Source organism: Protopterus annectens, chromosome 11.part0, assembly GCF_019279795.1.
Source record: "Protopterus annectens isolate FY-2018-M chromosome 11.part0, PAN1.0, whole genome shotgun sequence".
Classification (NCBI taxonomy): domain Eukaryota; kingdom Metazoa; phylum Chordata; order Ceratodontiformes; family Protopteridae; genus Protopterus; species Protopterus annectens.
Window position 1 is genome coordinate 988022754 of NC_056745.1, and position 13049 is coordinate 988035802.

The window sequence follows — 13049 nt, forward strand, 5'->3', positions numbered from 1 at the left end:
CCTGTGTGTAGTGGCCAGAATACCTAAATCAAGAATTTTAATGTCATTACATGCTGTTGCTCCTTCCTTGTAGGGATTCTGACCAGCCATTACAACATGGTGACTCCCATCACCTTGCCCACTCCCTCCCATTGCTTCTCCCTCCCCAGCTCTTATGACTTACTCCACAAGGCTGGCTTTCTGAGTAGTCAGGGGGCCTATTTGGAAAAAATGATACAGTCTAAGATTGCTAGAAAGAAGCTGCAGGAGTACTGAGGGGTGGGGGAGAAGACGGAGTACTATGTGTGTGTGTTGGGTAGGGAACAGGGAAGAAAAAAACTGTATTAGTTACAGTAGAAACAGGTTAAAAGAGCAGTGCTTAGGACAAAACCTGATGGTCCTGAAAGATGGCGCGGGATCTTGTAAAAATCCTAAAGTCTTCACAGCAATTCTATCATTCCCTCTAAACAAGTGACTCTAGAAGCAATGGCTGAGATCAGGGGATTCAAGAATATTTAAAACATATTCTTTATTCATTTGAATCAAGATCAAATAGTATTGTTACTTGGAAGAATTACTTCAAAAGAGCTTTAAAATGTGCTGAAGATGCAAGCAACTGGTAGGTCTTTGGTGTCAAATGAGCTGCATGTCAATGGGCTGTCAAAAAATTAGAAATTAGGGAGTTTAGCTGACCAGCACATTTGCATAATTAGTATTCTGTGTATACTCAGCTTTGACGACTAAACTTAGTAAAATATTCCAAAAATGGATAATGACCATATATTGCAGGCCCTGTAGATATTTATTTTAACTGAGATGCTATATCTGTGCCAGTCATTTTCAGTTTTACCTCTGACTGATTTCTTCCTCAGATTAAAGCAATGGATGTTAAATTTCCTGTGCGACAGTAAAGAAAAGAAAGTGGTACAGGATAACTATCCTTACCTAAAGAAGCAGGTAGACTTAGACACCTTGAGTTTAACAACATAAAGTCTATCCAAATGAAATGGCTGTATTTACAACAGGCCTAAGCATAGGAAAAATTCAATACTGAATGAGTTGAGGCTTCTCATGTTTTAACCCTTCGAGAACTGGTATATGGGGAACCAAAAAAGTCAGAGGTTAATTTCTTTTGAAACATATGACTCAAGGGCTTAAAGAGCTGTTCAAGGAGAAATATTGTATGGCTTCATTGGCAGAAATTCTACTTAATGCGATGATAAAAACTGATACATATCACTGGGCATGGTGTCTTGGGACTGCCTGATTTGGGAGATGCTTTCAGGTTGCACAACTAAGACTTCTGATGTGGATCAAAGTGGATGACTTTGTTTGAATTATAGTTTCATAGTTTCATAGTTTAGTACTAGGCTATCTGCCCTGGGGCATTTATAAGCCTAGCCATAGTGATGTGGCTTTCGCCACCCCATGTAATGGTACAAAAGTGTACAGAATAGATTTAGAATACTGTGCCTCTGTCTAGTAGTGACACAGTGAAGACCCCCTTACATAATAGAATTAGTTTACTGTGCCTCTGTCTAGTAGTGACGCAGAGATGACCCCCGGGGTAAACCTACGATCTCCCATCCACTCGTCAAGATTTCTCTTGAAGAGAGTCAGTGAGGGGATCTGCCTAACATGAACTGGGATTCTGTTCCAGAGTATGGGAAGCCTCTGTGTTATGAATCTGTCCCTCCAGCATGTCCTATTCATATTTGTGCTGAGGTTTAAGTCTTTAGCTCTCGTGGTTCTGATGGATTTGGTTTTTTTGAGGTGGAGCATGTCCATCAATTCCTGATTGGACATGGCCTTGTACGTCAGGCACAGATCACCTCTGAGTAGGCTGTATGTTACTGAATAGAGCTGGAGTTTCTTTAGTCTGGCAGTATATGACATATGTGGGAGACCCTTGATCCTCTTGGTGAGGTACTTTTGGGGTCTCTCCAGCTGTTGCAAGTGCCGGGTGAGGTACATACCAAATGGGGCATTTTCTCACACAATCATGGGCCTGATAATGGAGGAGTATAGGGGTACAATGGCCTCCTTTGATCTGGATGTGAATCCCTTCATGATAAGGTGGGCAAGGTAGAAAGTCTTTCTAACCACTTTGGCAACGTGGGGGTCAAATGAGAGGTCACTATCAACTTGGGTCCCCAGGTCTCTGATTATTTTTTCCGTACTCAGTGGGTTACTGTCTATGTGATAATTTGTGGGTACTTTGTTTTTCCCAAAGGGGATGACTATACATTTTTTGGCATTTAGTTTAAGGCCATGACTCCGGCACCAGTTGTCCATTTCAGTGAGGCCTTTCTGTAGGATGTATGTGTCAGCTGGTGTATCGACTATGGCGCCTAGTTTGCAGTCATCTGCGAACCTTGTCAGCCACAACCCTCCCATGTTTGCTTTCACATCTGAGAATTAAATGCCGAACAAGAGGGGTCCCAGGACAGAGCCCTGTGGGACACCACTTGTGACTGGCTTTGAGTCTGACATGGCTCCAGCGATTTTGACTTTATGGGTTCTATCCTTTAGCCAGTTTGCAACCCATCTTGTGACATATGGATTTACATTTAAGCTGTTGAGCTTGTCTATGATGCCTGAGTTGGGTATTGTGTTGAAAGCTTTAGCCAAGTCCAGGTAGGCTGTATGGACTGCTTTGCCCTCGTCAATGGCTCTAGTGACTGTTTCGAAAAAGTCAACCAGGTTCAAAAGGCAGGATCTGCCCTTTACAAAGCCGAACTGGGTGGGATCAAGTGTCTGTAGGTCCCCAATGTCTCTGTTTATGAGTTCCATAATGATTCTTTCCATAGCTTTGCAGACCAGGCTGTTTAAGCTTATGGGGCGGTAGTTACCAAGGTCTGTAGAGGTGCCTCCTTTGTGGAGTGGGACCACTGTTGCTGTATGCCAGTGTTCAGGTACATATCCTGTAGTAAGGCTAAGGTTAAATAGCATTTTTATGTGCGGGTTTAGCTCCTCTTGGAGTTCACGTAGCACGCAACCCGGGATACCGTCAGTTCCCATTGATGCTGTGTTTTTAGCTTTGCTGAGGGCGGTTCTCACCTGGACATCTGAGATGACAGGGAGGTTACATTCAGCTGGGATAAGTATTTCTTCTTTTGGGGGTGAGGGAGGGGAGAAATTTGCACTGAACCTGTCTGCCAGAATGTTGGCAATATCTGTGGGTTCAGTGTATTTTTTGTCATTGTGAACTAACTCTGAGCATATCTGAGGGTTTCCACCCAGATTTCTAACATAGCAGAAGAAGGCCTTGTGGTTATCTTTAGTGTCCATAGCGATTTTTCTCTCAAAGTTGGCCTTGGATGTTTTTATGAGAGAACGTAGCTTTCTACTAGTGCTGATCAGAGATGCCTTATCTTTATGGGATTTTGCTCTGTCGTGCAGTAGCTTCCTTTTGTTATACAATTTGTTTATGGCTGGGGTCCACCAGACAGGACGCCTGCCCTTGGTGGAGAGGGTCTTGGTTTTATTTGGGATTGCATGATCCATGCATTCTTGGAGATGTCCGTAGAAAGCATTTGTGAAGGATTCAGCATTGTGGGATGTGGTTTCCACTGGCCCAGTGGGCTTAAAGGATACCATCTCAGTCTTAAGAAGTGTAAAGTCGGCTTTTGAGAAGTTTTTCACTGTAGTCTTGTGTGTTGGGGGTGGAGGTGGGATATGTATATCCAGGGTGATTAGTTTGTGGTCAGATCTCACTAGTGAGGGGTATACGTCCGGTGTGGAGCACTTTGTCCCCATGTTTGTGATGATCAGGTCTAGTATATTATCTCCCCTTGTGGGAGAGGTGACTAGCTGTTCCATTGCATTTGAATTTATGAATTCCGGGAACTTTTGGGCTAGGGTGTTAGGGCTAGAATAATGCACCCAGTCTATGTTAGGGTAGTTGAAGTCTCCCAATATGATGGTGTTTGGTGAGACATTCATATCCTCCAATGTCTTCAGGAAGGCTCAATGGGGTTCCTGAGATTGGGAGGGTGGTCTGTAACATGCTACCAGTTGTATAGCAGTTTTGCCTACGGTTAGTTGCACCTGGATGGTCTCTGATGCTTCATGTGTTGCCACTAACCTGGAGGTGTGGGTGTCCTTGATGAATATGGACACTCCCCCTCCCTTTTTGGTGCACATCAGAAGACTTGAAAAGAGATTATCTTTATTTATGTGGTTCCTTGAAAATTACATATTTGGGAGTTTGGCTGTACAGTACAGTTGCAGAGATGGTGTAGTAGGATGTGAGTGCAGGAGATGCAGAGAGAGAGAGAGAGATTGAGGTTTTGGTGGGTGGGCCTGAGGAAAAATGGAAATGACTAAATAGAATGTCGTGTGTGTGTGTATGTATGTATATATATATATATATATATATATATATATATATATATATATATGTGTGTGTGTGTGTGTGTGTGTGTGTGTGTGTGTGTGTGTGTGTGTGTGTGTGTGTATGTGATTGTGTGTGTATGTATGTATGTATATATATATATATATATATATATATATATATATATATATATATATAGTTTACTATCAAATGACTGAAAATCAAAAGACTGAATCCAAAAAATACTGAAAATTCAAAATATTGAATGATGGAATTTGCCCCTTCTCGACTTTGGTATATATATTTAGCAGGGGGTGTGTGGGGTGCAGCCCCCCCCACATGAGGGGAGCAGGGGTGATTGCACCTTGCATTAAAAATGTACTCAATATTTTGTATTTTCAGTCTTTTTGGGATTTAGTCTTTTGGTTTTCAGTCATTTGATCGTAAACTATATATATATATATATATAAAACATGGAGGACAGTGTTGTGGAGACTGGACTGGTGAGGAAGCAAGCACATAGAGGAAGTTTTGTCAGTAAGGTTTCATGCAGCTTGGGATTGTGGGAGGTAACTGGGGGAGGCTGGTATGGAAGCCACATTGCTAGCAGCAAGTGAGTTATATGTTCATTGGTAAGTCCTAGGCTAGTTGCCCTTGCGGACTATTTTAAGCCTAGCCAGATTCTGTTTTGTGCTCAAAATAACCTATCCAATTTGGTTATAGATTGGCCTTACCCATCCCATGGATGATAATTATATATTACCCCTAACAAGAATAGCTTGGATCATACCATAGTTTGAGGGGACCCATGCATGGGATAAAGCATTTAGGAGCTGCCTCTGTCCATTAGTAGTACAGGGGTTAGTTCTGGGATAAATGCTCTATTTCCTATCCATAGATCTAAGTTGCATTGAATATGGACAGGGATGAACTTTGTTTTATGTGTATGGGAAGTCTGTTCCACAGCAGCGGTATCCTCTGAGAGATATACCTGTCCCTCCAAACCATTCAGTTGATATTGCAGAAGAGGTTTAGATCACTAGACTGATTATTTATGATATATTTGACAAAGTCCAAACAAAAATCCTCAACAGCTGAAAAACTTCAGGCACACAATTAGTCCAGTGGCAACAAAAAAAAAAAAACAGAAGTCCACCGTTCTATGCAGGTAATTTAATAAAACCAATAAAATAAAAGAGAGAAAGCTTTCGAGTAAAACTCTTCCTCTAACTTTTCATTGACTACATCACAGTTACACCTTTTGAGTAAAGGTTTAACATTTATTCCGTCAACTGCAGGTGACAACTGAATCATGGACTGAGCTGAGATTATTTGTTAGATCTGTGGATCTTAAATTATTATTTAAAGATACTCTACAGTTTGATACTTTACCTCTTAAATGTTCAAGTATTTTTGTGCCTTGCAGTACACCTACTGTTAAGGCCTTTTTAAATATGTGTGAGCAAGAGATATATGATATGTATTTTCACAATCAGAAAGGTAATAGATTTTATAATCTTAGCTCTGATGAAAGGAATCTACTTCATGCTCTTTGGTCGAATAATGATTAAATGATTAAACCTGCGGACTAGGGAAGTAAGATCATAATAATGAGTGTAGCTCAGTATAATGAATGAATGTTTGATTTCCTATCGGATGGTATGACTTTTGTTGAAGTAGAAAAGAAATATGTTAGGGTTGGGAGGGTGGCCTAATGGTTAAGGTGTTTGCCTTACAAACACAAGGTGCAGGGTTTGAGTCTCACAAGGGATAATTGGCTAGGCTTACAATGGCCTGCAAGGGCAGTTAGCTTAGTACTAATCTATGAATCTATGTGTTTGATACTATTATGAAGGTTAAAAGATTTTTGTGTCACCTGTTAATTGATGGTATGACTACACCTGAAACATATAATTATTTATATTTAGCTAGTCCTGTTGTTCCTTTTATTTATGGATTGCCTAAGATCCATAAAAGCCTAGAAAAAAACCCCTATGAGACCTATAGTCTCAGGTAAAAGATGGGCCACTGTAGTAATCTCAAAATATGTAGATAGCCAGTTAGCCCCTTTATTGAAATATTCTAATAGTTATATTAAGGATACTTGTGATTTTTTTACAAATGCTTAATGAATGGTCCTATACAACTATAAATAAAGATATTCTTTTAGTAACTATGGACATTAAGTCCCTTTTTACAGTGATACCAAATGAGTATGGGATTGAGTCTATACGAGAATTTCTGATTATACATAGTAGGTTTGATACAACAAAAGTAGAACTGCTATGTTCTATGTTAGACTGTGTTTTAAATAACAATGTTGTTGTTGTTTGTCTTTCGGCTTTTCCCGGTAAGGGGTCGCCACAGCGGAACTTCAGTCCGCTAATGATTGGCAGTAGACTTTCACAAATGCTGAGGTGCCAGCTCAACGTTCAACCTTCAACGAAGGCACACCCATTTACGCATGACTTTCGCACGCCCACCCAACCGCGAGGAGGACATGCAGACTCCACACAGAAGGCACTCCCTGCACTCTGTGTAGAGTCTGCATGCCCTAATGTATTTATTTTTAATAATAACTACTACCACCAGTGTCTAGGGGTAGCCATGTCTACGCCCCTTGCAAATACTTACGCATATCTGGTTTTGGCAAGGTGGGAGGAGAAGTTTATTTATACTGAATTAGGCATGATTTTTAAAAACAATCATATATTGTTTTTTAAAAGATTTGTGGATAATGCCTTCCTGTTATGCAAAGGCACAAGTGATGAATTGCACGTTTGTTGAATTTCTTCATTCTGCTACTGATTTTTTGATATTTGATGTCAAATGGTCTGATGTAGAGATTAACTTTTTAGATATAGTGGTATCCAGACATGATGTGTTTTTTGATTCTGTAATACATAGAAAGGATGTACAAGTGGTGAAATATATGCACTCTAAAAGTATGCACCCTAAATACATTTTTAGAGGGATGGTGAAGGGTCAATTTATGAGGGCTAGTAGGCTTAGTACTAAAGATAAACATTTTCATAAAGATATGGAAGGAATGGCATCAGATTTTAAAAATAGAGGCTATAATATTGCTATGGTTGATGAGACTAACGATATAGTTAATAAACTCAGGAGGAATGTGGCAAGACCTTATTTGTCAAAAGGAAATGATCAGTTATATACTCAGTCTGAGAGAAATAGGAATAATGGTAAGGTGAATTATTTGATGAAATATAATAGGCATACTACATTTGAACAAAGGATTACTAGGAAGAACTGGACTATTCTAGCATTGAACAAAATGGAACAAAACCGCCAAGTAAAGCACTCTCAATAAAATCCAGTATGCAGAAAGAAAATGAAGAGTGCACCATATGTCGCCAGGTCAATGAAAGCTCAAGACGTCTCCTTGTAAAACCAATAATCCACGTTTATTATAAAAACACAAACACAGAAACTGCAGAGATATAAGCGCTTTTGCGTTGCTTACCAACGCTTCATCAGATATAAATGCAGTGAAAATCACCTCTCCCTTTATACAAAAGAGACCTCATGACATCACTAAATTCATTTAACAATTAAATAATTAAAACAATAAGATACATTTAAAAGGGTACAACTTAATGTTTAAGACTCCTAGATGCTAAAAAGGGTTTAATGGACAACTTTTCATTAAGCCCAAATCTATGGGCTTGTAGTTTCATTATCCACTTGCCCTCTCTTTCCTCTGTTCTATTCTTTATGTTGCCCAGCCTTTTATCAGTGTTCACCAACTCTAATACCTGAAATTTGAAGTTGTGTGTATTACCTAGCTCCATTATGTGTTTTGCAAGGGCATTAGTAATATTTCCCTTGTTAATGGCATAAATGTGTTCTCTTATGCGCTCTCGTAGTGACCTAGTTGTCATGCCCACATAAAATCTCATGCATGATTGACACTCGGCTATATAAACTAAGCCAATAGATTTGCATGTGGCATAGTTTTTAAATAAATACCTCTTCTTGGTGGCCGGATGTATGAAAGTATCAGAATTAGATATGTATGTACATTGATTACAGGCATGACATGCAAAAGTGCCTGTTTTCTTACTCAAGTGCATGTTTTGATGGCTACTATCATAACATAATAGCCTATTGAGTGAGGGCATATTTCTATATGCCACTCTGGGTCTTACATCAACCAATGATCTGATGGTGTCATCAGTCATTAATATGTCCCAATGTTTATTAAAGACGTTCAGCACATGATTATTCCTATTAGTAAATGGAATAACTATCCTATTAAAATTGTCACTGCTTTTACATTTAGGTAGCTGTGGGTGGCCGTATGATCTATTAATCAAAGGGGCTCCTTCTTGTTGTCTATAGTGATCACTCTTAGAGAAAGCTTCCAAAATGTGTTTTTTATTGTAACCCCTAGATAAAAAATTCTCAGCCAAAATCTCTTTATGCTCACAGTATGCTGTTGTTTGTGATGTTAACTTGGACACTCTAACCATTTGGTTAGTGATGATGTTTTTGTATACATGCTTAGGATGCATGCTTTCTCAGTGCAATAAATTATTCCTCCAACAGTCCTTCCTGTGAAGTTCAGTGTCAAAGCCACTTGGGGTATTAATGATCTTAACATCCAGAAAGTCAATACTGTCAAAGGAATACGTGCACTCAAATTTAAGAAAATCAGTAGTGTTGTTGAGGTAGGTCACAAATACCAAGAGTTGTTCAACAGTTCCTCTCCACAACAAAAACACATCATCTACAAACCTATTATAGAATATGAGATGGTCAATAAATTCTGAATCTCTATTTAAGACAAAATCCCTCTCCCAATGTGCCAACACCAAATTGGCATAGGCGTTGGCACATGGGGTGCCCATTGCGACACCTTTAGTTTGTAAAAAGTATTTATCTTTGTAACAAAGTACATTATTTTCTAAAATGGTTTCCAAGAGTGACATGTATCTATATACAATACGTTCAGAAACTTTATGATTCACCAACATGGCTCTAACAAAATCCATCCCTGAAGTGTTGGGAATGGAAGTAAAAAGAGACCTCACATCCAGCGTGACTAACAGATCATCTCCACTGAAAGATGATGAAGAACTGTGGTTAGCTAAATTCTCAAGGAAATTCGCAGTATCCTTTAGGACATGTTGAACCTCTGATAAAATAGGTTTTAATACTTTATCAAGGTAAATAGATAAAGGTTCAGTCAACCAACCACGACTGGACACTATGGGACGCATAGGTGGATCCAATTTATTTTTATGGATCTTAGGTAAACCCCTGAAAGAAGGTATCAGGGGTTTATCAACCAAAAAATAGGTGTATAAATCATTGTCAATGACCTCTGCTAGCATCAAATCATATAAACGTGCATGCACATCTCTAATAAAGTTATTAAGTTTAACATTAGAAATGGGTAAATAGGTTTCGTCATCAGAGAGCATATTCTCCATTTTACTAAAATAATGAGAGCTGTCCATAACAACAATTGCGCCGCCTTTGTCGGCTTGTCTAATAGCAATGGTTTCATTATTCCTTAGCTCATCGAGGGCTTTCCTCTCATTGACTGTTAAATAAAAAAATTGACATTTAGCTGTATTGTTGTTATATAACTCAAATAGATCCCTTTCTACTGCCCTCTCAAAGGCATCTAATAATGGATGTTGCTGGGGAATGAATGTGGAGGGTTTCCTAAATGTTGTGTAATTGGTATTAGTTAGAGCCTCATTATGCCCATAGAGCATCTTGAGAGCTATATTTCTTGTAAATATTTTAACATCTGCTATTAAATCAGTGATATCATTGCAACTGGAGGGAATAAATCCTAATCCTCTGTTTAAAACTGACAACTCATTTGCATTCAAAATGTAATTAGAAATATTAACCACTAAACCATCATTTACATCAATATTAATAGGCAGTTCTATCATGTCTTTGGTCTTTGTACCTTTTTGGTGTGCGGAAAATTGTCCTCTACGCTCTTCCTTTTCATGGCTCTGCCATGTGGTGACCAAGTTCTTTTTTCAAACGGTCTGTAGGGCAGGGGAAAAGACGGTGAGCCATCCCCTAGAGCAAACAGCTCATCTTCAGGCTGAATGACAAAGGAGTCTAAAGAAATCTGTTTCTTACGCACATCTTGATTGTTCGCACATGAGGTGTTCGTGGCAGCAGCTGTCGAAATGTCGGTAGTTCCACCTACATGGACCTGTGCTTCCACTACTAGCAAATTGCTATGAGGAGTTACCGAAGAGCCCTGCGTGTTCAAGATCGAAATTTCATCACGACGAGCAGCACTGGCACCTAAGGATGACGTCATCACAGAAGGAGTTGCAGTATCGGCAACTTGTAGTTGTTTATCTGTTACTTTAAATGAACGATGATCAGTTCTTGTTTGGTTATTGTCCCTGGGCCAACTAAAAACTTGGGACTTGGTAAAGTCAAGAAAGTCTCTCTCGAGCTTTCTTTTCTTATCCTGTATGCAATTGATGTCCAGCGAAGATATCATATGCTTCAAATCATTGTGTGACGTTTCCAAGCTATCAGCCTGCAATAGCTTAAGTAAGTCATTTTGCAATGATTTGATGTCATTTTTCAAATTAATAATGATTTTTTCGTAATGCTCAATCAGGATCAAAATATAAGAAAAACTAGTTTCTAAATTGAGCTTCTGCCAACGAGCTAAGAGTTCAGGGTTTGAATCTCCAAACGTGGGCATTTTGAGAACTCTTAAGCCCCTCGGCACCAACTTAAACTTAATGCAAGCTTCCATGTGCAGTTTCTGCCACTGCACATTGCGAAGTCTATGGAGCTTGTTCTCTAATTTCCTTGTAGTTAATACTATTTCCATGTCGTTTCTAATATCATGCGCCGCATTACCAGCCTTATTGAAGTCAGCAGAAGTCAACTTGAGTAATGGGTTGATGTTCATATCAACGATACCATCCAAGTTAAATATTTTCTCTTCACCAGAAATCAGATTATGCTCAATGTCTTGTCGGAAAAGTAAGTAGAAAAAGCAGCAAACAAAACGGAACAAAACCGACTTTCTGGATGTTAAGATCATTAATACCCCAAGTGGCTTTGACACTGAACTTCACAGGAAGGACTGTTGGAGGAATAATTTATTGCACCGAGAAAGCATGCATCCTAAGCATGTATACAAAAACATCATCACTAACCAAATGGTTAGAGTGTCCAAGTTAACATCACAAACAACAGCATACTGTGAGCATAAAGAGATTTTGGCTGAGAATTTTTTATCTAGGGGTTACAATAAAAAACACATTTTGGAAGCTTTCTCTAAGAGTGATCACTATAGACAACAAGAAGGAGCCCCTTTGATTAATAGATCATACGGCCACCCACAGCTACCTAAATGTAAAAGCAGTGACAATTTTAATAGGATAGTTATTCCATTTACTAATAGGAATAATCATGTGCTGAACGTCTTTAATAAACATTGGGACATATTAATGACTGATGACACCATCAGATCATTGGTTGATGTAAGACCCAGAGTGGCATATAGAAATATGCCCTCACTCAATAGGCTATTATGTTATGATAGTAGCCATCAAAACATGCACTTGAGTAAGAAAACAGGCACTTTTGCATGTCATGCCTGTAATCAATGTACATACATATCTAATTCTGATACTTTCATACATCCGGCCACCAAGAAGAGGTATTTATTTAAAAACTATGCCACATGTAAATCTATTGGCTTAGTTTATATAGCCGAGTGTCAATCATGCATGAGATTTTATGTGGGCATGACAACTAGGTCACTACGAGAGCGCATAAGAGAACACATTTATGCCATTAACAAGGGAAATATTACTAATGCCCTTGCAAAACACATAATGGAGCTAGGTAATACACACAACTTCAAATTTCAAGTATTAGAGTTGGTGAACACTGATAAAAGGCTGGGCAACATAAAGAATAGAACAGAGGAAAGAGAGGGCAAGTGGATAATGAAACTACAAGCCCATAGATTTGGTCTTAATGAAAAGTTGTCCATTAAACCCTTTTTAGCATCTAGGAGTCTTAAGCATTAAGTTGTACCCTTTTAAATGTATCTTATTGTTTTAATTATTTAATTGTTAAATGAATTTAGTGATGTCATGAGGTCTCTTTTGTATAAAGGGAGAGGTGATTTTCACTGCATTTATATCTGATGAAGCGTTGGTAAGCAACGCGAAAGCGCTTATATCTCTGCAGTTTCTGTGTTTGTGTTTTTATAATAAACGTGGATTATTGGTTTTACAAGGAGACGTCTTGAGCTTTCATTGACCTGGCGACATATGGTGCACTCTTCATTTTCTTTCTGTATTCTAGCATTGAACCAGGAAGTTGGTGAGATAGTAGGCATGGCACCACAATTTGTGTTTAAAAGAGAAAAAAACTTGAAGCAATATCTATGCTATAAAGATCAAAGTAAAAGACATATAGATATTAATTCCTCACGTAGACCTGGTACCAAACGGTGCTATAACTGTATCCATTGTAAGAATAAAAATCTTGATTTATATTTTATGTATCCAGTTACCCAAGAGAGATTCATATTTAAAGCATCAGGTACTTCTAACATGGAAAATGTAGTTTATCTTGCCAACTGTGTTCAATTCCAGTGTTTCTACGTCAGTAAAACTAATAAAAAACTAAAGGAAAGGATAAGTGCACGCTTATCTGACATTCGTAGGAACATACTTACTAATGCACTAGCAAA